At 46.5% G+C, this 26,228-nt stretch overlaps 1 long non-coding RNA gene across 4 annotated transcripts in view; it reads right to left on the reverse strand.

Moving 5' to 3' along the window:
- The window catches only part of LOC134023249 (uncharacterized), a 72,432-nt gene that overhangs the window by 7,592 nt on the left and 38,612 nt on the right, over positions 1–26,228 (reverse strand). For 2 of the 4 annotated variants that reach the window (XR_009930754.1, XR_009930753.1), the window contains 3 exons: positions 22,226–22,273; positions 18,532–18,754; positions 3,011–3,074 (listed from right to left, as the gene is read on the reverse strand). This is a non-coding gene — a long non-coding RNA (uncharacterized LOC134023249). The remainder of the gene's footprint in view (positions 1–3,010; positions 3,075–18,531; positions 18,755–22,225; positions 22,274–26,228) is intronic. The other 2 variants (XR_009930756.1, XR_009930755.1) reach the window with 1 other exon arrangement.

Consider the following 26,228-nt stretch of genomic DNA (forward strand, 5'->3'; position numbering starts at 1 on the left):
AAAGTATTCTCTCTCAGTTCACTTGCTCTCCACTCAGGGTCAATGAGTATCCTGTTGGAGTCAAGATAATGATTCAGCTGCTCATTCCTTATAATACATAGCCGCAGAGTTGATTCTATGTATTTTAAAATATGTCCTCAACTGAGAGGAATTACTCTTGTAATTTCTGTCATGTAAGTGGGCCTCTTCAGGACTGGCCATTCTCCAGTCCCAGTTCAGGGCTGTTCCCTGAGGGCTGCCATGTGATGAAGAAAGTGTTTTGTCCGTCTCTTCATAAACGGAGTGACTAAGTTCAGTTGAGTTCTGGATTTTAATAAGTATTATCAATCTGCAGATTGGGAGAGAAAACCAGACCTCTGACAATAAATGACCACACAACACCAGGCTTAGGTCTCAATCATGTCTCTCTCCGCTCTGAAAGCCGGAGGACCATCTTTTATAGGGCACAGTAATGTAAACATAGATAGTGACAGTCAGGCAGTAATGACGTTACAACAGTCTCAGAGGAAGAGATTCACAGCTCCCAACACATGACCACTCAGACTAGAGAGATCATAGTTGGCGCTCTCCTTGTAGTCATGACCAAGGACGTTTACCCAGTACTTTCTCCTGATCACGAACATCTATTAACCCTGACACATAGACACCATCTACTCTTATTAATAGCAAGCTTACATGAGAACATACTAACTAGTATCCAATGACTAGTTATATTGATTAGTGAATAATGTAAGCACACCGGAAATCGCAATTTCTTCCACACATGTTTAGGTTCAATGTGTCCTTTTATCTTCTTTTCCCTCCTCTGCATGGATGTCAAGATGTCTTAGACTAGTGTGTGATTCATGCTGTGTGTTTGTGTGCATGTGTGTGTGTGTGAGCAGGTGTCTATAGGGGACCATCAGGATCCTGACAGTACACAGTAGAGCTATGTACTAACTAGTACACCTCCCTGACTCTGAGTTTCCCTCAACTTCTCACGCCAGCACCCCCAACCTCCCCCCCCCACCACCACCACCCACCAGCCCTTTGGGCCCGAGTTACATTACAGCCATTTCTCTCTCCTTGGCAGCAGACAGGCCTTGACATATGTCCACAAGGCCTGGCTCTCTCCAGAGAGGAGTTGGCTCGCCATGAAACGCACTCTCAAAGTTCGACATCCATAGGAGGACAGAGAGGGAGACTAAACTGGTTCCATTATTATTAGTGCTACAGTAGACCTAAAAAAAAAAGATCTCATAAAGTTTGCGATAAAGGTGGAATTATTTACCTTTTTTTATGAAATGAAAGGAAAGATAGAGTGAAGACAAACGAAGCCAGTGGATAAATGTTTTCCTTTCAACGTCTCCCGGGCTAAGCCTTCAGATTTATGGGAGTGCTCCACAGGGAGTCATCTGACAGGCGGCAGGATACAGCGACCTAAACCCTGAACTCCACCGTTACAGAGAGAAAAAACGGAGAGAAAAACCAGGGCCTGTTTTAAAGCTCACGGTTGCCATCTTGCATAGAGAAGGTATTGTGCTGGAGCTCTGTGTGCTGCGATGGAAAGGACACATTGTGACGTCTCGAAACATCCCCCCCGGCGTCAAAGACGATGTCGCAGGAAGCCGGTGCCGTTCAAAGGGTTCAGCGTCGGGGTCGTTTGTGACGGCCGTAAAGTTACGCTGTTCTGGAAGGCTTCGAAACAGACATTAGAAACCGACTCAACCAAGCGGGAGTCAAAGATCTTTCATAATAAAGGTCCTGCATATGTTTTCCATTAATGAGACAGAACACAGGAGAGGCTGTGATTCTGTAGGGCGACCGGACCGTATTCATGAGAGCGGGGGACCTGGGGTCAGAAAATACCAGAGGGACTCCTCAATACCACTACTCATGCAGTCCGGTCATGCTAGGCATAGCAGACCATGCTACTGGGGCCACATTGTAAGAACAGGTCAAAGCGAAAGGGTTTTGTTTTGGTTTGGTGATAGCGGACAAACGTCAGGCCGTCCGTGCCTCCTTCCATCCCTTTAGCATACTGGCAGTGGGCGTAGCGAATGCAAATGGTTGAAAACAGTAGACAGCTTTGTCACACGCTCTATGTTGACACTATTATGCACGAGTAGTGCGCGGGTTGGACAGAACGATGCAGCTAAGTAGGTTGGGGCTGTGTTCGTTGTAACCGAAGCATTGTCCACACACACCCAACTCAGCTGTAGTCACCGACGTTCGCGTCGGGCTCTTTTCATTCCAACTGACAGCGGAATGTTCTGTCAGATGTTGGAATGGTAATATGGAGCCAGGGGAGCCAGCGGGGGGTCCGGGGCCGGCGCTGGACCCAGGGAGGGCTTCTCTGAGCCAGGCCTAGGCCGGGCTTGGTGCTGGGGGTGCTGGGGCTGCTCCAGATGGTACCCTCTGATCATTTATTGATGACAGAGAACAGAGAGCTGCTCCCAGCTGCTGCTGCCTTCACCCTCACCAGGCCACACACAGTACAGGACACACACACACACAGGACACACACACAGGGCAGGGCACACATCCACAGGGTACCAAACACACACACAGTACAGGACGCACACAGACATACACACACTCTTTCTTTTTGCACACTCATTTCCCTCACTCTCTTCTATTGCCATGTCTAAATCTGCCTCTCCTGCTTAACCCCCCCCTACCCTTAGTTTCTTTCTCTCTTTCACACCCTCCTCCCTCACTCCCTCTCGGAGAGCCTGTGGTGCCGACTGTTGTGTCACTGAGTTTGTCACACAGGAAGGGAAGGCTCCAGATGACTGGCTGGGAGACTGGAGAACGCTTCAGTACACACAGACACAGGCACGCATCGACACACACACCGACACATAACACACACAAAGGGACACAGACACACACTAACACACACGTCGCACAAACACAGACATACACCACTCACACGGGCACAATCTGCACACACGTGGACACACACCACACACGCAGACACACACGGACGCAGCAACACACACACACACACACACAAACAGACCCTTACCATTGTTTTTCCTCTCTGCTATTCCTCCACAGCTACGTAGGTCGACATTCCTCTGCTCCTGCATCTGAAAGACAAAAACACATCTTCATTAGTTAGAAGTAGCTCCGAATGAATTATTTAACTGCGAGACTCAAATTGGAAAGACAGAAAAGGTTCTATTCTATCCAGGTTCTGCTGCTGAAGGAGCTCCATAGAACCATGTCCTTCCTGAGAGCATTATAAATAGCCTGAACACAGCCCTTTGAAGTCACACATGGGACACTTATGTGATATACGGCGTGCTCTCCACTCCCCCTCAAAGGTGCAATTAATGCTAACATGCATTGTTACACACCACCGGCTCTACGGTCACAACTTCTCCTTTTCCCACGTGAGTGAGAGGGAGGGAGGGAGGAAGAGAGGAGAAGGAGAAAAAAAGTCTGGTCAGAGTCAGTCTTCCACTGACCTGGGCAACCTGAAAGATTCCATAAAAAAGACCATTTGAAGAGCTAACTGTTAAGCGACGGGGTGAGTATGAGGTTGTGTAGGTTGCCAGATGTGGTGCTATGTGATATAACCCCTCCTGTGGGACCCTCTCTGGAATGTACAGTCGCCTCCCCACATACAGTCTAGCTTTTGGCTTCAACCTCTGATGCTACCAAATGTCTCTCTCTTAGCACACACACACACACACACTCACACACACACCTATCTGTGAACCTTAGTGACCTCTTGAGGGGATTAAACCCGCAGCAGGGGACGGCCTTTCCAGTCGTCCTCAACCCCTCCGCCCTTCCACCCCTCCACCCCTCCACCCCTCCACCTCTCTGACTGCCCCTGCAGATGTTTCCAGTCCTAAAACCCCTGAACATGAAGCCAAGACGGCTCGCTGGCTGCGTGACGAGGGGACGGATGGACAAGTCTATATCCTCAGACAGATCAAGGTTAAACTTCCTCAGTGAGTCTCCGTTTACAAAGTCACAACACAATAGTTAGGCACAGTCCCGAAGCTGGATGAGAAGGGTGTATAGTAAAAAATAAATACAAGCAAAAGGCTACACTTTACATTTACATGAACTTTGTGTAACTACATTGCAATGCCTGGGGAAAAAAAACACATTACAGGTCACTTTAATAAATAATAATATGTTAATCTAGCGGACACATTCATCCATAGTGACATATTGTACAAGCAAGATTTGTACCTGTGACCTCTTGATTTGCAATCAAGAGCTCTAACCACTAATCCATACTATACCCTGTTTAGCAATGTGACCGAGGTCAATCTTGAGCAGAGGTGTCAGCCAGTTAACTGTGCTCTTCTTCTCCGTTTACTGCTGTACTGTTAATATCTGTCAGGACCCCAAACAATCATTTGAGTTGTTGTGAGACAACAGTCATCTTTTCTTCAGAGTGTGTAACCAGAGGGGCTGAGGTAGAAAGCCCATCAGGATCACACATGAAACAGTCCTTCTATTGAGTAGAGAAGCGCTCCTGAGGCACACTGTTTTGCTGAATGGCATCTTGTGGATGCTGAGCAGATGTTGTAATGTGACAGAGCGAGATTGGCCCCAGGCTTTAATGTCCGGCTGGCTGTAAGTGTGCACGTTAACACCTGGCGGATGCCTGCCTAGTTTAAAAGGACATTTTATAAACGCACCAACTCAATAAGGGCACTTCAAAAACACACTCTTTGGCTCATGTTGAACCTCCCTCCCTCCACTCCACTCTCTCCCTCATTTATTTGAGCTCTCTCCCTTTCTCCCCCCCCCCTTAACCTCCCCTTCTCTCTCGGTCTTTCTCTCTGTCTATTTCTCTCTCCATCCCTTGCCCTTTCGCTTTCTCTCTCTTTCTCTTTCTCTTTCTCTTTCGCTTTCTCTCTCTCTCTCTCTCTCTCTCTCTCTCTCTCTCTCTCTCTCTCTCTCTCTCTCTCTCTCTCTCTCTCTCTCTCTCTCTCTCTCTCTCTCTCTCTCTCTGTCTCTCTCTCTCTCTCTCTCTCTCTCTCTCTCTCTCTCTCTCTCTCTTTCTCTCTCTCTCTCTCAGTCTCACTGTAAGAGAGTTTGTAGCTGAGGTCAAAGTGTCATGGGGAGAGAAGCTCCAGGTGTTTGGAACCTGTGTGGAGTTAGAAAAACAGCGGGGTGCATAATGGTTGTTCATCAAAGACAGACAGACCAGACACATCTGATACTGTTGTTCAGAAGACCCCACATCTACCGGCAGAGCCATCTGGAAGAGACTGAAACATGCTGGAACAAAATAAGACATCAGAATACTCTAATTCAGTACCAAGTACCGATGAAAATGAGAGAGAGAGAGAAACAAAAAGAAAGAGAGAGAGATAGAGAGAGGGAGAGGGGGGGGGAGAGACAGGAGAAAAAGAGAGAAAAAAACAGAAAGAGAGAGAGGGTAGAGGCGCTGGAAGAGGGGCAGATGGCCCTATATGTGCAGATGAATGGGAGGGTCCTCTCTTTCTCTCACACACAGACACACACAAACACACACACACACAGACACACACACACACACACACACACAAAACCCTCCGGAGTGTTTGTGCTAGAGCCCTGACACAAGAAGAGAGGCTCAGTCCTGTAGATTTACACAGCAGGCCGGTGGCTGCTGTACTGACAGACAAACGACACACACACACACACACACGCCTAGGCAGGTGTTCCAGTCAGGATTATGTCTTTTCTTTTACCGCTGAGAAACAACACAGCAGCATTGATGTGTTTCTCTCTCATCAGTTAGTTTCTAATCTGTTGCTCATGTCTTCATCAGACATGGAGGTCTGGTCTGTCGACACAGTTTTCCAGGTTGGTATAAAAACCTGTTCCCCACCCTTACAGGGCCAGATGTTCTGTTGGAGTTCTGTTAAACGGGCCTACAGCACAGCTGGCAGAGTTTCCCCGTTTAGTCATTTTCTTAGTTTGATTAACTTTACTACAGCACGCGCGTTGCTCACAGAAACCGCCGGGCTCGTTCAGTCCTTAAAGGTTTACACGTGAATCATGGATAGGCTCATTGGGGTGTTATGGGGTTCAGTGATATTCATGATCAAGTAGCTAAACATTTTACGAGAGGAGTTACAGTTTGGTTGAAGCATTAGATTCAGCTGTGGATATTTAAGTTCAATAAAACACCCATGAGTTAATGAGACCATAAAAACAGGTAGGGAAATCATTGAACCCCAGGAAGTTCCGACTGAGCATAACAGTATGATATCACGACTCCTCAATAAAGAGTTTACCCTTTACATCTTCTAGGCTTCACGTGCCAATTTACAGAGTTGGGGCACAACAACTGGTCCAACAATATACAGCCCCCAAGATTGAGGCACAATCCACCCCCCCAACAAATGAATTTCCTACCATGATATAAAGGAAAGGGAATTAGAATCCATGGTGGCTTATTTTCAGATGTTTGAATAAAACTGGTATCGACAGTACACAGTTGTATTTGACTAGTATCCATGTTTTATCCTATTGAACGTGTCTAAAATCCACAGTCTATTTCCTAATCTGTCAATAGGGAGTGCTGTTTCCCACGAATTGGCTTCTATGCTGGAACACAGAGGTAACAGTTGCTTCTCCCTGGGCCTCCAAGATACTGGATGGTTTAGCTCCACCACTAACCACAGTCGGTTTTGATCCTCTGCTGTGTTCCCTCTTAATTCTCTGTGAGTGAGTCCATTAACTCAGAGAAAGTCGATTGTTTACACATACGGTTTTGACTCCTTATACTGTAGCGTCTAAATGCAGTCAAATGTCTGTTTCACTGATGGGGTGATTGTTCTGCTGATGTACGCTGATAGAACAATGACCCATTCTGAAGTTGTCAGAGCTGCTTCAGAACTAGGAAAGGTCATCCCTTTCTTTGAAAACCAGAACTAACGACAACACCAGCAACACTCATGTTTATGCATCATTTTCTTTCCTGGCGTAAACACTTTTTCATCAAGCTCTTTGAAGGACACTGCCTTCAAGGTACAGCTGCCTTCAAGGCACCCTTTTTCCCTTTAATTCTATTCCCACTACATACCTCCCCCCCCAAAAACTCGGGGCTTCACATCCTCATTGTTCAAAGCCCTGTGGAGAGCAGAAGATAAAGTCTATGCTGGAGTTGGTGGGCTACAACAGGGAGTCTGAACACAAATCCTACAAAGAACCTGAGTCTGGCTGGGTTCCTGCGCTCAGCTGTGCTGGGAACAGTATCAAAGAGAAAGCTGCCTGCAAGGCAGATCAGCCTGAAGCCTAAATTGATTTACCCCCCCCCCCCAAAAAAAAAGAGAGAAAACAATTGATTTTAGTGTAGAAAAAGATGATGTAGCTCTGCCGTACAGAACAAATATCTTGTTCAAACTTGGGCTGTTCTTGAATCATATTTTTAAAGAGCATTAAGGTCTTAAGGATTATAAACTCCCCATCCTGATTTTGTATGATGGACTAAGCTTCTGGCAACAATTCTACAAACTAATTAGACAACTTCAGTCTAACTTCAACAGATAATATAGACAGAGTGATTATAAAAATTCCCCCCAATGATTCCGGAGTTTTTTGGTACAGTAAAGCTTGTGAGAACAGACAGGGTTGTGTTGGTGTAGCCCCGTGGCCCAGTGCGAAGGGAGCAAGGTCAGGGAGTCTCCTGCTTCCTAGTTATTCTGCTGCAGCTGGTAGTTTTCCTGCTAGCTTATGCTCCAGAGATTCAACCAGACCCTGCTACAAAGCCAAGAGCCAACAGCTAAGATGGATTCACCTGCTCTCTTCCTCGCTAGCCCCCGAACAAAATGGTAGATGAGACCCAGAGAGGGGTCAGGGGTCAACTTTGAAAAACAAGGATAAAGTGTCAAAGGTCGCCTTACCCCACAAGCCTCCAGCAACTCAAATGTTAATAGTGTCTGGGATTGTGCAGCTGGCCAGCTTCCTGGTCATGGCTGGCTATTGTTTAGAGTGTCTCTGGGGTCGCCCAGTGGGAGAGGTGAGAGATGACCCTGTTTGGTTTGCTGATGCTGAGGATTCCCTTATGGAGCTCCTGTGCGCTAGCTACCTCCAGGATCCCAGCGACACTCTGTTTCATGGAGTGTGTGTCTGTGTGGGTGTGTGTGTGTGTGTGTATGTAATACGTGCCCATGTCCCTTATTTACCTCCGTCGAGACAGAGGACCATTCCAGAATCATGCCGCCACTCAGGCAATGAAGCAAGAGCAGGAGGAGAAAACCTTTGCTTGACATTTGTCTGTGTGCCCTATTTGTGTCACACAGAAACTGCCTGGAAATTTGGTTATGAACATAAAAATATATAAATTAAATTCCACCGAACAACAAAAGAAATACAACAGCAATAGACCGGCAAAAGGACGATTGTGAAACTTTTCAGATTGCTTTTTAGAGGGTATTGAGACTACATTTCAAATTCACAGTAGCACTCTTGAAACACAATTTGATTTACAAAGCTCTAGGCTTGATAGGCTCAACTAATGACATAAAAATGTAGATTAGAGATTTCACTCACACACAAAAACATCCCTCATTTCAGAGACAGCTGTATACCGCGATATTTTCACTGTTAAATCAAACTGATTTCTGACTATTGTGAGGGCACATTAGCATAACAAGAAAAAGTCCAAAATGAGGCAGTTACCAGTTCAAATCATAAATTGCAGAGCGAACGGTCCTCAGACTGTGTGATAATTCGCATCAGTATTCATGACGGTTAAGGTCGGGTTAGAATGTGAGACAACTTCTCCAAGCTCACGATTTTTTACAATCAGAGTTGCTTCCATTGATCACACAAATGCAGACCCACATAGAGACCAACACATATTCAGTACAAGCACTAATATAATCACAGAACTACACACAGAAACACGCTCACATAGCACAACAAACACACAGAGCCACCTATCACAAGACGGAAACCCAACCCTTCCCTTTGCTTAGTTACAATCCTAACCGCAACAATTCACCTAACAACCCTTTAACTGTCCATGCCATACTTTAATCATGGCTTTTCTCTGCTGTTCTGCATGAGAATAGCATGAACGTTTACATCATCGCAATTAACGGGAGGCTATGTATGCTAGACGGCATGGCTCCTGCTGGCCTGTGACTGCAGGTCCGCCCATGACGTTCTCCATGTGTTCCCTGCCAGGCGCTAATCTAAACCACTCTGTGGCCGGGGGAACACACCAGAACGTTCCACCGCTCTGCTGTGATTGGACGTATATACAGAGCGCTTCTCGGCTAAAGAGGGTAACATGGGTGGGTGTAGGTAGCCCAGATCCGTAGCCATGTAAAAACTGGGGGTGTCATAAGACTTACTAAAGCCTTCAGTTCAACAACAACAGGTTGGCCTGCATGCCAGCTTGGATGTCTACCTGGCTGGGTGGATGACTGGCTGGCTGCTCGACTGCCCACCTGCTTTTATGAGTCGTTCTATGAGTGCATGCCTGCTTGGCGGCTTGCTGGATCTCTTGAATGCCTGCTTGCCATTTCGGCTGGGTGATTGAGAGGAGACGGGAAGGAGTGTGGGCCCCTCCGGGCTGCCCTGAGTGGATCTCCCAGGGGTTTGGAGGGACTTGGTCATCATGCACCATCATCAATCAGGCATGACTGTCTCTGAGACTCTCTGCTCCTCAGGGAGCCACTGCACGGGTCATCAATTGTCACTTACCTGACAAGACAAGAGACACATTCTAAACACAGACGCAACGAGGAGTTCGGGGATACTCCGAGGGTGTACATTTACCAGGGTGCATTGTGGGGATTCCTCACGTTAACAAGCTGAGTGCTGGTGGCTGATAAGGAATAATAGGATGAGGGAGAGAAAACAAAGGTAAGACAGCAGGGAGAGCTGAGGTTGATAACCAGGCTATAATGAGCCTCTCAATGTCACAAGGTTAATATTGTTCTGCTGTGACATTTCGCATGCTACAGATTTAGCAAGGGGGTTAAGCTGGAGAATACGAATGAGGTCTGATCTGGGCTCCTATTGCCATTTCTGGCTAATATTTCTAAATTAAACATAAATAAAAGATGTAACCCAAAACAGAACCTTCATCTCAATCAAAAAGGGAGAGAGAAGAAAATATACATTAGTCATTCTGGCCGAGTAGCTCCATGATCCTGTTTCGCCCCACAAATGTAATTAAGTGTGAGCCTTTAAGGATAAAGTCAGCTTGTTAATAAGTTCTGGAAGTAATGAAAAAAAGCACATTTTATTGCTTTAGAAATGATATTGAATCTAATAACCAACACCAATCACATGGACTTCTGTCATTTCGGCACACATTTGCCGATTCAGAAATCTAGCTAGATCACTAGCTAGATCACTAGCTAGATCTGAGAGATCCTCATGTAATTCATTGCTTCATTAACCAGATTGATTGCCTGAGACTAATTGATGTCTTTCGAAATGTTAGTGAAAAAAAAATCTTTGGGATCTTGAAGAGAACCACTGATTAGTCAGGAAAGTGCAGCGGTCTCATTCCTGGGAATCAATGACATCGGTTCAAACTAGGGACAGACTGGAAATGGTTTTAAATGGACTGACAGATTCTAACTACAGATAGATAGGTTCAAACTCTACAGATAGGTTTTTGGCTTGTGTTCAACCGCATTTTAACCTCAGGCCCATGCCTTGCCTAGCACAGTTTCAAAACGAATTTCATGAAGTGTGTATTGGTCTTCAGAACCAGTTCACCAAATGACTCTCAAATCTCTATCACCAATACAGACACTTACATCTCTGTCCTTCATCATCAGCCCTGAGCCCTGACCCCTGGCCCCCTGCCACTAGAAAACTCCTGTCTCATCTACACCTCCTTTGAAACTTTACCTCTCTTCAAATAGAAAAGAGAACAAGCTCTGTGTATCTGGCAATCTTTTCCCCCTGTCCCGGTGTAGAGAGTGAAGTATCCCACAGAGCTGGAGTCCATGGATCATGGTAATTGCTAGCACTACCTCCTGGCTAGAGATATGAGCTCATTATTTTTTGGACTCCAAATCTGTCCCCCTCTCCCCCGCTCTCCTCCTCTCCTTTTTTCTTCCCCCCTTTCTCTCACTGCCTCTCCTCTTTCTCTCTCACTCTCCGTCCAGACCATTTAGAAAAAGTTCCCCCACAACAGAAATCCCAACACACCCTAGTAATCAGCTCATATTTCTGAGCTGGCGGGATGCTTGTTGTAGGGAGTTCTTGTTAGGGGAAGTGAGTGAGTGTGCTGATACCAGCTCTGCCTGATGACTAAGTCAGTTGTATTGTTTAATAAGAATAGGTTGCCTGTGGGTGTAGAGGAGATCAATATCTGTTGTGAAAATATAATTGATATACAGAATGAATCATGACGTTGGGAAGAATACAGGACCCAGACACCTGTTATGTTGTTACCGATACAAAGATGAGAGACAAACAAGCTTTATATCTCAGCAATGACTAAATCTCCAAACAATGAAGGAGGAAGAGATGCGGATGTTGCTCACGTGTTTGTCAGGGGACAAGGTTAACATGTGCAGCCTAAGCGAATATATTGTTTACTACAACATAAGTGATGTCCAATTGTTTCATTTACGAGTATTTCAAAAAAGCATCAGTCCTCTTGACACCTTAAGTACAACACCGGGAGAGATGGAACCCCATTCTGCATGCATTCCACCCCATCATCATTTACCATTAGGTCAAGAGGAAATACTGACAGTCATGTGGTGGAGAAATGTTAACAGCTGACAGTACTGAGCATTTACTAGAGAGTTGCTTGTCAAACCCAGCCTGGGCACCGGGGGTGGGCATGGAAGGAGATGGGCACAGCTGGGTTTGCTTGCTGCCCACATTCTCGCATCAACTATTCCCTCAGGGGCTTGAGCCACATGCAGACTGGCATGACTAGCAAAGCTGGCATGATAGGTTAAGCCACCAGCCAATACAGCCAGTGCGCATGGAAGGGATGGGCAAGTAGGGTGTGGAAGAGATATCCAAATACAATCACAGGAAAAATATAGAGTGTGTATGCAAAGGGAACAACTCTGCTTCTATTTTGACTTACTGTGATGGGGCCAACTGAGTGAACGGGGGTGTGGGTTTGATTATACACGGCCTCAGAGGAGTTTATGGCTCCCTCTTCCTCTCCCCCCCCAAATCCCCCCATCCCCCCCTCCCTCTCTCTCTCCCTCTATATGTCTTTCTCTCTCTCTGTCTCTCTAAGAAGACACGTTCCCACACCCTTGGGCCAGACATTTGGGGCTAGCAACAGCTAGATTTATATAATAATATCCATCCCTCTACCCACCCATCCATCCATTCATCCATCCATCCATCTATCCCTCTAAGAATCCATTCATCATCTATCAATCTATCAATCCATTCTTCTATAAATCCATCCATCCATCTGTCTATCCATTGATTTATTCACACATTTATCTACCCATCCATCTAACAATTTTCCTATCAATCCATCTTCCTCTGTCTTCTCTCCAGGCCAGACTGCTGTTTCCCAGAGCCCAGCTGTCCTGCACACCCACAGACGGGGGCCTTGGCTCAGGGTGTCTTTCATGTGCAAGGCAGGAAACTGACTGTTGGAAAAAAGGAGGGAGCGAGTGTGTCTGTGAAACAGATAGAGGGTGATATACAGTAGAGAGAGTGAGAGACAGCAGAGGGGAAAGAGAGGAAGAAAGGGTGAGTGTTTGTGTGCGAATGTGCATGTGTGTGTCTCTCAATCTCAGCCACCGAACCCTCCAAACGTCTCAACATGGAGACTCAGACGCGAAACCCTCTTTTCGACCTCCACCTCCTACACGGACCGTCGTGTCACCTGACACGACTGCCGTTTCGACAATCCTGTCTACAACAATAACGACTCCCCGCCTTTATTTACAGTATCTGCGCTGCTATTAATTACAGGGATCTGGGACTGAGCTGGGTTTGAAATTGAACCAGGTAATTACAGTGCTTCTGTGGTCATCATGCCATTCCTCAGGAGTCTCACTCTGTCTGTGTCCAGGGAATCACGAGAAGCTTTAAAACTCTTAATCACTTCACACCTTGGTGGCACTCACACAGATAATTTACTCAAATCCCGGTACGGTGTACCACCTCACGGTCTCAGGAGGACACACGCCGCGAAATATGCTACTAGGTCCTGCAACGTGAACACGGAAAGGATGGTGGCTGTGTTAGCACAGGCTCCTCCAGCGGGAAACAGGTGGTGTGGTTATTGCAGATGTGGAAAATCCTTTCTGTTCAAATGGGGGAGAGAGGTGGAGGTAGAGAGGGGACGGGTGGAATGAGCTTCAGTCAGACAAACATATCTATGTTATCTCTCTTCCCTCCCTCTCGGTGTTCCGTCCGTCCCCCCCCCCCCCCCCCCCGTCTCTCTACCCCTTCGTCCCCTGTGATCTCTCATCCACGTTGTGGAACAACATGATCGTGTGGAAATACAGGCGAGCTCTGGAGGACCCAGGACAGGACAGGAGCCGTTTCCCAGGTTTGCAGCTGCGAGGATGAGAGCATGGGAAAAGAGAGGGAGGAGAAGAGATGGGGGGGGGGGGGAGTACAGAGGGAGGCGACGAGGAGAGGATTCAAACGGAGAGAGAGCGGAGGGAAAAAAAAGTGTGGGAAACTGGATCTAGCAGCCTGGGTAGGTGCCACAAAAGTTGGACATGAAACTCGGTTTCCCATGATTCTCGCGTCCAGAAAGTCGGTGCAAGAAGCCTGGAAGGCGACGAATGAAAGTAAATCAATTTGATTATAAATGAGGGTTCCAATAAAGTTTGATTATAATTGAAGGGCTTCAAGCAGACTGGCGTAGGGAGAGACCATGTGAGACAACTGCTCCTCTGCCTCTGGGGTTGCAACGAGACACCCGCAGTGTGTGTGGAGCGGTGGGAAAATCCTGCCAACTCATATCCTACTCCGCCACAAAAACGAAACCCTAACAAACGATTTGCGTCTCTCATTTGCCTGTGAATGCCCGCAAGGTTCCCTTCCTTTCCTGTGTTCCCCTCACCTCCCAGACACCCTCCCTCATCCAGCAGCATCGAAATCACGACCAGAAGGGGAGTCGTCTGAGGGAGAGAGATGCCGCTGAAGAAGGCGTCCTCTGAGCGAGCTGGGGGAGGCTGAGTTTCGGGAGAGCTGCATCTTCAGCGAGGAGGTGGAAGTCGGGGGGTGGTCACATGATGCGGCAGCCAGCAAATGGGAAGGCAGGATTTGAGGTTCACCGGAAAGTTTACTGGGTCAGCAGTGCACAGCTGGCGGAGGCAGCCAGCACAGAGGTTTGGGCTCGCTCGAGCGGGGAGTACCAGTCACTGTAAGCTGCTCCAGCCAGACAGACTGCCTGTGTCTGCCCGCTTCGCTGTATATCTGCCTGCGTGGGAGAGGGAGAGGGAGAGGGAGAGAGGGAAGAGGAGGGTAGAGAGGAGAGAGAAGGAGGACAGACCGAGAGACAGCTAAAGGGTGAAAGAGAACAGACATCTAATGCCGAAGGCAGAGGCAGATGAGGTGAAGAGTTGGAGAGAGATGAGCCTAAATGAGCCAGAGAGGAAAAGGATGAGGAGTCAAAAGAGAGAAAGGAAAATCGGAGAGTATGTGGTACAGCTAAAGTGTGCGAGAGAAAGAGAAGCAGAAAGCAGACATAGGAAGATAGGAAGAGTAAGATAGTGAGGTGGTGTATAAAATAGGAAATTGAGATAAATTGAGGGAGGAAGATATGAGCGGAACTGATGGGCTGTCCATTGATAACCAGCAAGCTCTCACATTTCAGACCTGTAGCTGTTTAAAGCATGCACCCCAATATATCTTATTCTCCCAGTGTGTGCATGTGTCTGTATTTCCCTCGTGATTCTCATGATTGGCTGCACTGTAATTTCCGTATAATTTGGTCATGCTGTTCCAAAAGCCATTCGTTCTTTAGTATCATTTTGGCCAAACAGTGCACATTCAGTTTACATATTCTCCATTTTCTCTTTCCATCAGATATCATTCAATTCAATCACAGACAATATTGGACTCCCGGTCTTTCAACACAATGCCAGTGTGATTTCCATCTAAGCAATATGGAACCTCAATTCACTTGCAAATATGTCCATATAAGACTGCATTATGCTTCTGTTGTATACTCGAAACATTTATAATATAGAGATGTTTACAGTGCTGGCCGACCCAACCTGCAGTAATGTGATTTCTGTTTTGTATCATTGGAGGGGTCTCCACCATCCCCCCAACCCCCCCGCCTCCGGAAGAACGTTCTGCTTTAACAGTCTCTTATTGTGAGACGGGCAGTATCTGGGATAGCATCACAACCCATGCAGTACACACCGAACAACAGTGATTTCATTATGTCTGGTCATTATTTCCTGGCAGTGTGTGTGTGTGTGGTAGTGTGTGTGTTTAACTGTTCATATACAGGCCAGAAGTCCCCTCAAGAATAGAAAAAACAAAGAAGAATGTTACTTGTGGGGACATTTTTGTGGTCCTTATAAGTTCAAGTGCTGTTTCTAGGGGGTTTTAGGGTTACAATTAGTGTTAAGGTAAGAATCACATCCACTGTTTGGGGTTAGGGAAAACAGCATTGTAATGGAACTGTGTTGGTCATGCAATTGTGTGTGTGTATGTGGAAATGTATAGAGCAATGCATTCTTTGTATGTTAAATGTTGTGTATGATTCTTCGTGTTAAATACTAGATTTAACCACATCACAAGACACAGAGCTCTCCATACAAAATCTGACAGCAAATACAACCTAACCCACATGGATGTTTGAAGGGAAAAATCTTTATTTGGTAATCACATTTTTAGATACAGATGTTTTGCTAAAGACCCCCGGTGTCTTTAATCAATTTCGACTTTTGACCTTCCCTGCATACTGTAATGAAGTATTTATGTTGATCCAGCATTGGAGGTCAACCATTTTGAAATGAGCAGAGGGACAAGATGGCTAGCACATGGATTGTAAATAGAAATCTTCAGCCTTGTAGGCTGCACCAAACCAAGCAAACACACACAGACACCCACACCCACACCCTTAATCATTGGGAACCCTCCATCAGGAGATAGACTGATATATTTAGTTCCACTTGTAGGGCAGTGGAAGCTTTAGAAGTGTTTAGACAGCATGCTGGAGTCCAGACAGAACTGGTTTCTTCTTGCAACCTTCAGTGACCCTCAGAGTTTCCTCAGAGCTGGACACAAATACATGACCTCCCAGTTGTTTAACAGTGAGAACCAACTGACTTCCACCACTGTCTTCTGTCGCACCCTTTTACTGTCTCATACATGGCCTTTAAAGGATGTAGTCTTACGCTCACGTTCAACAATTCTCCATTAGACAAACAGGTCTGGATGAAGACACTGTGGTCTCAGTGCAGGGTGAGGAACCCGCAGCACAGACCTGCCAAACCACCTTTGCTACGTGTGAACCACGTGATCTCTGGAGACTGAGGTTGGGTGGGGGTGGTTCAAATGTTGCTCCCTTCACGAGCGGACCACTCTCTTGATCTTAGAGCGATGGGCGGGAGGAGAGAGAGAAAGAGGGGGAGAGAGAGAGAGAGAGAGAGAGAGAGAGAGAGAGAGAGAGAGAGAGAGAGAGAGAGAGAACGAGAGAGAGAACGAGAGAGAGAACGAGAGAGAGAGAGAGAGAGAGAGAGAGAGAGAGAGAGAGAGAGAGAGAGAGAGAGAGAGAGAGAGAGAAAGAGAGAGAGAAAGAGAGAGAAGAGAGAGAGAGAGAGAGAGAGAGAGAGAGAGAGAGAGAGAGAGAGAGAGAGAGAGAGAGAGAGACGGAGGGGGAAAACCCTTGCGGGAGATAGAGCGTAAAGCATTATGTGTCTCTTCTCTACACTGAGACTCCAGAGCTTTCGTTGTATTGCATCAGCCTCCACAGAGGGGAGAGCCTCATTTAGACTGTTTACATCAACACAGTCCGTTCCGTTGTGAAGCTCAGTCAAGATACCCTTCCTCTGAAGCCTACCTGGAAAATAGACCACTAGTTTGGCCCCAGAGGGTTGGTGGCAAAGGTCAACTGATGGTGATAGACGCCAAACTATTAAAAATAATAATGAATAAAGCCCATAGATGGTGAGATAACCCCACCTGGCAACCGAGCTACACTGTGGTTCATGTTTTGCAACACCAGACATGGAAGAGCTTTCAAAGAGCCACACCATGATGATGTATCCGTGTTTAATGATGCTATCTCATGCCACATTACAGACTGCTCTGAGGCTAATGCAATTATGACACGTAATTACCTGCAACATAGCAGCTCTACGGAAGAAAACTAACTCATTTAGTGCAAAGCGACAGGTGAGTTTCAGCTTACCCTGTGCTGTAACCTTGTAACCGGGGTAAACAATTAGACAATTAGCTGTTAGACGAGTACTAAGGCAAAGTGCTTGTGATTATGACATGACTTGTAACGGCAGGTTAGTATTCTGCTAGGTTAGCGTAGCAGTTCTGGCAGTTTGGTAGAAGCTGTTGGTGGTTTGAACCACCCCTTTATCGGAGAGTAGCCTTGCCAACATGCCCCCACCAGAACCCAATGATTCATTCTGGTCTACAGTTGGATATTTCAGATCTATTGGTTGTTCTTTCTGGTCTGCTTCTGGCCTTCTGGTACATACTTCTGGTTTGCTGCCTGATAGATACTTCGGGTCTACTGCTAGATACTTCTGGTGTGCTGCTAGATACCTTTGGTGTATTGGTAGATACTTCTGGTATGTTGTAGCTACTTCAGCCTGAGAGGAGACAGGAGTTCAGAGTGTGTCTGGGAGCCTGAGTGTGTGCCAGTCTTTCACAGTACCACCACATCGAAAAATAACAAGTTTCTCTTCAGCCGAGAAACATCAAAACCTCTTGCTGTTGAGCGGAGGTGATTCCAGCAGCTGTAAATGTTTCATCATCCTCCACCTTCCTGAATAAATAAGAAAGGGGGAAAAAAAGGAACCCTCCATTCACAGACTCCTATAGATGTTTATATACCACACACACTCTTCCCCTCTCTTCTCACCTCCCCCTGTCAGGCTCTGTTCGGCTGGGTGAAATATCACCACTTTTCATCGCTACCGGGAAAAAACGAGAGGTGTGTAAGCATGCAGGAGCTCCAGTGTAACTCCCCAAAGCATCGAAGACGACATGGGGCCTATCCTTTCTATACTGTGAACCTCTTTCCAACGACATCAACTTACACAGGATGGAGTTCTACTCTACTTCTACTACTGTTCTGGTTTAGCATTAGCTACAGTATATACTATTAGGCTGCTGGTCACAAAACGGGACCGTATCCTGTAGGTTCAGTATCCTGTATGGTCTCAGTGAGACTTCAACGTATGACCTCGGTCCTAAAAATACCCCCATGCCCCCATACCCCCTGATAACTTCAGCCATCAGTCATTTCTGTGCACAGCCTCCAGCCCAAGGGGTGCTAAGGTACGCGGCATCAAACACAACACAATGTACAAGGCATGCAGCCAAGTCATCCTCAGTTGTATGGATCTCTCAGAACCCCTCAGTTTCAGGCTGAATCCTAACTGTATCAATGCAAACTATGAAAAGAAAAACCTTGAATGCATTCGAATCAGTCGGAGAGTCTTGTCGCGTCTTGCCCAGTAGAGGTTCCTCTGTCTTCACGTGACTCTGTAATCTCCCTCTCCAGGACTCAGGTGCAGAGCGACAGTTAGGCGTCTGGTCTCCAGACTAGCCCGGGCAGGTCCCTCGACCACGGATCTCACTTCCTGCACACTTCCTGTGAGCTGATGACTGTTGCTCGGCTCTGAGGGGGCCACTGTGGAGAAACAGGAAGTATATGTTCTGTTACAGGGCCTGAGGCCTGTGTGACCACTGAGCCACACTGCTAAAAAGAGTCCGATCTGCAAGCCACAGAGAGCGATATCCAATGTAGAGTCGTCACAGACTGTGCACAGAAACTGAGAGAGCTGGTTACCATGCCCCTTATTCAGCACATCCCATAAATGTAGATGACTTCTATTTCAATGGTCTTTATAATTGACGCTTCCCCTTTCAAGGTTGTTATGTTTGTACTTTATACTGTATATCTCTTGAGGTACATATTAAAAGTAAAGAGTGTTTACATTATGCTTTTGGGCATACACACATATAACCCTTTCATGCACACATCTTTCAGAAAACTGAAAGATGTACTCTAAATGTATCCAAAGAGATGAATAGAATGGGAGCACTTTTTCTAATGCATTGTATATCCGTGTGCATTCGAGCTCTCGTGTTTGCTTCGGAAATGTACATTTCAACTCACATGTAGTTCTGTATAAAATAAAGTACCTTTGTGTTGAGCTCAGCATCCCTAAATATCACACAGGAGGACAAAAGGGAAGCTGAATGCCGGGGCTAAACCACACATGTGTTTTAAGACATCCAACACTCACACTGAGAGTACAAGCCAGAGCCCTCTTGCACAGCAAGAACAAAAAAAAACGTGACAAAAATGAATTATTCGTTTTTCTACCCAGACGCACAAACACAAACATGCAGCTGTATCAAAGCAGCGATGCAGGACATGCTCATGTCTCAGTGGCGTTCGGGGACATTCCTAGCTCCGTGGTAGAGGACAGGATGGAAGCCCTGGATCTCACTCCCTGACGGCGATATAGTGTCCCATAAATAATTGCTCCCATGTTTATTTTTTTTTATCACACAGCATGTATGCTCTTTTAAATCTGCCGGATATGTAGAGTGTACAGTTACACAAACATCATTGCTCGTAGACCAGCCACCACACAGAGCTGGGGGTGGGATTCAGGCGTTTTCGCTAGCAGGGGAAACGAGTAGCATGTGTCCCCATGACTGCCCGAGGCAAGATTTGAACACAGGTCTCTTGTCGAGCTCCACCTTGGACTTGAGCTCGGCCAGCACACACAAAGTCCCTCAAAAGAGTGAGATTAAAGCATCCTCACTTTGTACACACGTTTCTAGTCCTGAATCGGAATTAAAAACCAACGGATGACAGTAGTGGATACACACCCAGCTAAAGAAGGGAGACCTTTTATGAAGTCACTGCACAAAAATACTGTAGTTGAACCCACATTGAGCACAATCCAAGACTATGACACCCCAGACTGAGAGAAAAGAATGTGGTCTGGGTCTGGCTTCGTTCCATCTCTGGTGGCTCACTTACTGGACAAACAAAACAACGACAGATAATACTGCGGAGGCTGATGAGACTTAACTCCATATCACACAGGGTCTCTTGTTCAACTAGAGACTTAACTCCATATCACACAGGGTCTCTTGTTCAACTAATGAAACACACCATCCGGAAATGTCCGGAAAGATTCCAGATATAGTGTCAAGGCATCATTCTTATAGACAGTAGAAATTCTATGCAGCTACTGTGTCAGCTAGCTCTGTATAGACAGAGGAGAGGCCCAGTGGTCTATGGTCTATAGTGTACTTGAACACGTGCTCCCAGCCTCAGGATGATATACAAACAAGGCCTTCGTAGTCAGGAAACAATCAGCAGTCTCTGACCAGGCTTTGTTCAGAGAGAAAGGGGGGGGGATAGAGAGAGAGATAACCCAAACATCGACCTTAGACAACAAGGACGCCCTTGTGCTCTGATGACGACACTCAAGCTCACAACTTCTGAATGGGGTTTTCTCATCATGAGAATGCTGTTCCAAAACGATCTCAGGCACCTCAAGAAACCTCAGAACCCCAGCCGTGGGCCAACAGATATCAAACATCACCGATGTGAAGGACTAAATAACAAAGACGAGCAATTTCACTTTGAACTAACTCAAGCAGGTTGATCCCGTCGCAGTTGCGAACCACCTTCAGCACCCACAGAGAGAAGCAGAGAAGGTCAACAGGAAGTGAAGCGGTGGCTGAGCTCATCTCTCGTCCCTGGCTGGAGCAAACAGGCAGGGACAGGACTACGTGCGTGCAGTCTGACACTATCTGTTCATAAATCCTTGTCAGCACCTAGCCCTTATCCCCACCCCCCACCCCCACCCCACTCCCCTTCCAAGGAGTCGAGGAACCCAGTGACCTGACTGACAGGGTATACCTCTGCACACACACACACACACACACACACCCACGCAGGCTTACATAGACAGATACACACACACACAAAAACCTTCCCAGACGCCAGCCCTCCCACCACCTCCACCCTCCTCCTCCTCCCTCCCCTCCCCCAGGCTAGCCCTGGCTGGCAGGCATCGTTGACAAGTGCTTCCTCTCTCAGAGGTAAACACCTGGGTAATGAGAGTGGCTAGCAAAACAAAAACCCAGGAGGAGGATGCAGGTACACACCCCTGCCCACCAGAGGGAGGGCTGGGTCCAGACTGCCAGACAGGTCCTCAGGTCTCCCCCCCCCCCCCCCCCCCCCCCCCACAGGGAGAAACCTCTGTGCTGATGCATTTGGGCAAGACTCATGCTCACACACTCTGTGAAGGGTCTTTTTGTGTGTCTGTGTGTGTGCCTTTTCAACGCATGCTGTGCATGTGTCTATGTCTCACTGTGATATAAAGAGCTGACACTGAAGAATGTGACCAATTCACATTTTAATTGCCAGTAAAAAACTCAATATTCATTGGGTTGGGTTTGAATGAATGAGGATGTGGGCTTAACAATAAAAGCATATTTTCTTATCACCACTGACTAGGGCTTTAACATGACGAAAGCTCTTTGAAGTCAGATTAGTAATGTCAAATAGATCCGTTTTTAATACAGACAAAAGAATAGAACAGAAAAGTGAAATTATTCAGAAGCGCCACAGGTAATATTTTCTTTAGTCCGTTCTCTGTCCAATATAAAAAAGAGTCACATGTTTAGTGATGGAATGAGAACAGTCAATTTGAATAAGTAACTTTTGGATTTGTACAACAAAAGAATTCAGAACCCCACCGCTGAGAAACAATGGACTGGTAGAGGCAGGGGGTTCTCCATGTTTCAGTATGGAGTCCTTAAACATGTTTAACCCTCCCTAGATTTACACTAACTACCTTCATACATGACCTCCCTGTATCCTGACTGTACTCCTTACATGCATCACAATGTGAGTGCAGCTCCACACAACTGGTGACCAGCCCTGCTTACAACACACACCACCGCAGCCCTGGGACTTTGTATGACAAACGAACCTATCAGAGGACAGCCAGAGCTGGATACTATCCCACAGTGGAGAGTTCTGAGATTCAGAAGAAACAGCTGTTGTGGTGTTGGGACCTTCATTCCTGCTCTCAATAAGGATGGGGCTGAGGACAGGACGACTCACCCTGACACATCTCATCTGCGCTTGCTTCCGTGGCACGGACACCCAGATCTGAAATGAAATATTTGGACACGTTAAGAAATTGCCGAGCAGTATTACTGTGGCATGATGTGACAACTGAATCAAACTTCGGGGTGAACCGAGGACACAGCACAGCAGTGCTAGCAGGGCTGCAGTTTTAATTCAGTTCTAATTAAATTCTTCATTTGAGATCGTCCCCAATCTACCATTGGTTTCCATTTATTTCCTCTGATTTATTTAGAAGATTGTATGCAACCTCTGATTGAACTGAACGCCACCCTGCTGATGTGGGAAGCTGACTTTGAAAGCTTCTCCACTTCGAAAGTTGGAAACCACAGATGAAGATAACTCAGTTGAAGATATAATTCAGTTAGCGCAGTTCACTGTGAGCTCACTTTAATCGGCTCACTTCAAATAAGCTTAGTTCAATTTAGCGCCGTTGAATGGAGCTCGGTGGCGCTACGTTCAAGAACCGAGAAGAACCCAGGTTCCCAGAGAGACGCTCGGCTCCCAGCAGCTGCTCGTCACCAGTCGGAGGCGTTTTGAGAAGATGCTGAACCACAACTTCGCATGGGTTCCAAGTGGACCTCTGCCAGTGGGAATGACAGCCCCCCCGTCCCAGCCCCGAAGTCGTTCTCCGTCTGGAGACACAGAGAGAGCAACAAACAACCACATCTGCATAGCGCCTTCCCCTCCGCGTTCATCTGCAGGCTTCAGAAGGCATGGGAGAGATTAAGTGGGAGAGGAATTACGAGTGGTTCTTCGCAGTTACAGTAACGATAAAAAAACAGAGATTTCTTTTTTCCCGTCGTCTCAGAAGTTCACCCAGGGGCCTTATTGTGGCGAGGGGGGTTACGCGGTCGTTTCCTCCTCCCTGCGGTCTGGGTGGTGAGCACACCACCGCATCACTGCTCCATGGCTCGGAGATTGGTGGGTGTGTGTTCTTTTCCACGCCGACGTGAATTGCAGCGTTTAAAAGTGGGTCTAATTAGTGGTGTGAACTGTGCAGGCTGGGAGAACAGCAGGACTGGATCAGCCAGAGGGCAATTAAAAGCAAAATAAAGAATGCCAAACTGTTGAAAATGGTTTGGAAACCGTATTCAAACCCACAATGCATGAGGATGATTCTTCTATGCAGAGTGAAGTTGTTCAAAATAAGAAAATACAGGCCCTCACAGAAATATGGAACCTGAATTTGATGCAAAGCAGCCAGACGTCGTCATCGAGATGTAGAAGTGTATACATACACCAACACTATGCCAAGTATGGTGGCCGTGTTGTCTAACAAGCAGTGGAGCTGATGACATGCATTACAACCTATGTGCTGGAACAGCTGACTCTTCAGTATGGACATGCAGTAGATGTTCTGGAGTCTTGGTGCAGTCAGGGAACGGCGTCTAATCTAATTTAAGAGGGTTGAAAACCATGTCCTCTAATTTTAACCATGCCCTCTCTCTCTCTCTGTCTCTCTCCCTCTCTTTCTTCTCTCACTTTAGAACATGACTAAAGGGATTTTCCAGGCTGCTGTGTTCTCATACTACTGTGAGAGTCTGCTGAGTCTGAACATGATGTCACCACTTTGGAATGCTGTTGTGGGGGGTCTGTCTTGATTTGATTGACAGGCTTTGAGCTAGACTGTACAGTAAGGAATGTGTGTTGATATGATTGACTGACTGACTGACTGGTCACTGAGCTAGTTTTAAATAGTTGGTCCCCCAAGTGTATTTGTTTAATGTAAAAGATGAGAAAACACTTATAGAGTTTAGAGGCCAACGATACCATGTCTGCTGGTCGGCAATCAACACATTTAAATTGACTTACTGTGACTTAAACTAGCTAGCTGAGTTCATCAGGTTCAAAAACTCACTGGCACACAGCCCAAAACAAACTCAACCCTCAGTAAGGCTGTCATGTGAATATCCTACTGTTAAATATTAAATTCCGTACCGTGTTACATTAGAGTAGTTACATCTACGTCTCTCAGATCGTGGTGCCTGCTGAAGGCTCGTTAAAGCAGCCTCCAAACTGCACTCAGACTATAACAAGGCCACTACAGCTGCTGAGGTCATGGAAACTGTCTGGCTGTGTGATAGAGGCTGGATTAGCTGGGACATGCCTCCAACTGCAAGAGGAATGCTAGGTCCTTCTGTGCACACACACTAATACACACACACACATGAAAACCAAAGCTACACACATACACACACACACACACACACACACAGAAACCAGAGGAGTACAGAGTGACCTTCCCAGGACGAGTCCAGAGTCTGGTAAGACTTATGAATAGGTCCTTATACATGCTTATACATCATCATAAATGCTTCATACTGCACAAGGCTCTATGAGGGTCTTGCATTCTGGCCAAAAAAACTGCAGAATAGAGCAGAGAAGAAAAACAAGCTTTAATGATCTACGCACCAGTCAAACGTAACCTTTCGCTGGTAGAAAGCACTACTTGACACCTGGAAGGAATTAGAAACCATGATTCTCCTTAGGTCACCACATCCAGCAAGGGCTGGTTCCTGGGCTGGTTCTAACCACATACTGGTAGCCCGCTGTGCTGTGTTTACAGAGGCCCATTTGCACAGGTGGAAGGATGGGTGTGTTGAAGTATTGATGTTTCCTGGAGGCTGTAGGAGGAGGTGCCAAACTGGTTCTACATAAAATTAACAGGTACAATATGTAACTAGTCAGCATAAGAGTGGAATCTGGAATTCAGAAAGGTACTTCAACAGGCTAACCAACAACAACTGTGTGACAAGACCAGACCATCCATCACAGCACAGCAGGACCCGTGTGGAATTATTCATCCCATAGTTGCATTCAGAGGACATTACACTTACTACAGTCCCAAACTACAGATCGAATTATCCTTACTACAGTTCCTGCTCTAGGATTTGCCATCTTACTTGAGAAACACTAACACTTAGAACAACACTAACTCTCTCCCATGCCTTTATCAAAGACAGTACCACTCTGTATGAGCCTCTCTAGCAGCGAGATATTTCATTTCTTATCCATCAGTTTTATATGTCTGTACTCCCCTCCGTTCAGTCATCCCTCCCTCCTTCACCCTGATCTCTTGCTGAGGTCACCGTGGCTTGTTTACTAGCCTCCCACCTGTCTCTGTGTGTGTGTGTGTGTGTGTGTGTGTGTGTGTGTGTGTGTGTGTGTGTGTGTGTGTGTGTATGTGTGTGTGTGCGTGTGTGTGTGTGTGTGTGTGTGCGTGTCTGAATGAGTAAAACCTTGAGACTACTATTTGTTGATCCCTAACTTAAAAGGAGCCAGTCAGCAGAGCAGAACAGAGACACCAGCACCAGAACAGATAAGCAAACATTCACAAAGCACTCTGACCTGAAGAGATACCCTCATACGCTCAGGTCGGAACACTCTGAAACAAGACTTCCATTTCAAACATCACTCCGGTCCATTCCAAACAGCACTGTATTATAAAGCATTTCTTTATCCAAATTGAAGAAAAACAAGCATGAAAGTGGTAGTGCCTGAGCATAAATCTGTTCAAGGACTGGGATGGCAGTAACCTCACTTTCCCTCACTGAACATATATTTAATGTACGAAGGGAAAGAAGTGCCAAGCAAGGGCACTTCCTACTTTTGGTTTCCAGCCAAGTTAGAAAGAAGGGAGAAAGAGAGGGGGTGAGCCAAGCCCAGATACAGACAGAGATGCAGAGAGAGAGAGAGAGAGAGAGAGAGAGAGAGAGAGAGAGAGAGAGAGAGAGGGAGAGAGAGAGAGAGAGAGAGAGAGAGAGAGAGAGAGAGAGAGAGAGAGAGAGAGAGAGAGAGAGAGAGAGAGAGAGAGAGAGAGAGAGAGAGAGAGAGAGAGAGAGAGAGTGAAACACAAATATAAAAAGAGATAGATAGCAACAGAAGAAGGAGGATAGACATCCTGTCCCTATCCCATGTTGTCTCTTTTCTCAGGTCTCTCTGTGCGTGAGCAGAGGGATCGCTCCAGGATTCCTTA

Source organism: Osmerus eperlanus, chromosome 7 (genome assembly GCF_963692335.1).
Source record: "Osmerus eperlanus chromosome 7, fOsmEpe2.1, whole genome shotgun sequence".
NCBI lineage: Eukaryota > Metazoa > Chordata > Actinopteri > Osmeriformes > Osmeridae > Osmerus > Osmerus eperlanus.